This window comes from Acanthisitta chloris, unplaced genomic scaffold (genome assembly GCF_000695815.1).
Source record: "Acanthisitta chloris isolate BGI_N310 unplaced genomic scaffold, ASM69581v1 scaffold7888, whole genome shotgun sequence".
Taxonomy (NCBI): Eukaryota; Metazoa; Chordata; class Aves; order Passeriformes; family Acanthisittidae; genus Acanthisitta; species Acanthisitta chloris.
This window is the reverse complement of record NW_008686426.1, coordinates 372-2,523: the sequence shown is the minus strand read 5'-3', so window position 1 is coordinate 2,523 and position 2,152 is coordinate 372. Positions and strand designations below refer to the sequence as shown.

Here is a 2,152-nt window from a genome sequence, read left to right as displayed (position 1 = left end):
AAAGAGAATTTAGTCATTACTAAACGTGAAGCTATCCCAGAGCAGAGCCACAGGCTGGCTCAGGAGCTGGTGTAAAGTCTCACCTTCAGAAAAACCTAAGAAAAGCACTCTGCTATCACCCCACCCTCACTCCTCTCCAGCACAAGGCTTCTCATCCAGCTCCAGTTGAGCTGCTGCCATGAATTACATCCTCCCACCCCTCTGAACAGTCAGCCGCAGCTGACACTAGTTAGGTCATGCTGCTCCCACCTCCAAGCACGCCAAATCATGCTCCAGAGGGACAAAAACCTGGTCCCAGGAGCAGACCAAGCTTCTTCTCACTGCCTGATGCATGCTAGAATTACTCCCAGAACATCAATACTGCTCGTGAAACAGCACGACACTTCCCTCGCGTTTATCAGAATTGCCTTTTTTTGTTTTTTAATTAGAAGCGTGGCTGCTGGGCTCCTCTGTGGAGAGCACTGTGCCGATGTTCCCTCAGCCCACGCAGCGCTGATCCAGCAAAACTGAGCCGTGGGACATTTCTCCTGCGTGTGTTGCAACTCAGCAGCATTTCCTCTACTTACTCCTTCAGCCACAACTGCTCATAATGCAAACTGTGGCTTCCAGAAGTCTTTGGTTTATGTTGGTGTAAAAAAAAAAAATAAATAAATGCACATTTTAAATAAGTTGTTTAACCCTCAGTTTCTCCAGGGTGGTATGACCCATAGGCAAAGGTTTTCAGAGTGATTTGTGGCTGGGAACTCCAAAACTTCTTTTAATTGACAGATGTATGAAAGGAAGAAAAGCAATAAACAGATGCCTGGAAAATAGTCCTTGAGTGATGTTCCCCTATTACAGAGATTTATGCAGCTGCTACTAGGAGAAGCAAGTGCTCTGAAGTGTAATTACTACACAGAGTCATGCAAGATGGGCCAGATCCAAGGTATAAGCAAGCAGTCATTGCTTTAATTATGATCAAGTTTATGTACTTAGGCAAATGTAAAATCCACTTTCGATTTGATATGTGGGAACTTTATCATCATAACAAGCTGGAAGCATTCACTTGAAACACCAGCCCTGTTAGGAGATATTGATCCAGCTACCCACAGGCTCTGCAGAGGGGCAGAGGGCTCCTTACTCCTGACTAGCAGGGATGCAGCTGAGGCTCCCAGGGCAGCAAGAGCACAACGGAGCAATTACAGCAACCTGAACTCTGCTGGGAAGGGAAGGTGCCCAGGGCAAAGACACCTCCTGCAATCACAGCCAGGCCAGGATGGAGGATGCTACTGGTTTTTGGGGAAGGACTGACCACGTTGCAGCACAACAGCCCAGCAGCTCCTCAACACTCACAGCACAGCCCCTGGTGGCACCCTATGGGAGTCAACCTGCCTGCTCCTCCATCTCCTCTCCTCATGAAAACATACTCCAATAAATTTAACTAGGGATCAAAGCAAGCATGTCACCGACTTTCACAGAAGCAAGGGAAGATGTTCTTTGATTACAAACACACAACAGAATTTGTCATTTCAACGGTGATAAGAGCAGTTCTCTCCTTTCCATGCAAACATCTAAACACAAAGTAATTCCAGTGCCACTTCCTTACTGACCAGGAGACCAAGGCTCTGTGAGATGCAGAGAGAACAACTAGTCCTGCACCTAGTCTGAAGGGAGCATTAAGTGTCAAAAAATTATATGGGAAGGGGATGTAAGGGCAGGAAGGGGTAAGGGAGGTAGTCTCTCACCAGGACTTACACCTAAACTCTCCTTCCAGCTCTCACAGCTGTTGCTAAGCTGAGGCATCACTACAGTCCTACAGAGCAAAACATTTGGGATTTGCTCCAGCTGCCACACCACCTTGCAGCCTCAGCCCTGGGCACTCTGCTTGCCCTGTTCCTCTCCTGTGCTGCAGCAGATCATTGCCGAAGCAACTCTTGTGTTTCTGGCCTGTGTGACACTGAATGCAAGAAACAGAACTAAACACATCGTTATTAAAAGCAGCTACTGCTGGCGATGATCTCATTGCACCTCCCCTGCCTGTCACGTTTGCCTGTTATCTCTTCCCTTTCATACTTTGATCATAAGCTTTCCAGGGCAGGCGTTCTCTGCATATTGAACCCGACACAACAGCACGAGAGCTCTCCAGGCAGCTCCGTAACGCAGCCATCAAACT

General features: G+C 47.7%; 1 protein-coding gene across 1 annotated transcript in view; it reads right to left on the bottom strand.

The window, feature by feature from the left end:
• The window catches only part of LOC103807387 (glypican-3-like), a gene marked incomplete at its 3' end in the record, with an annotated part of 68,251 nt that overhangs the window by 65,756 nt on the left and 343 nt on the right, over positions 1 to 2,152 (bottom strand). The window lies entirely within an intron of this gene.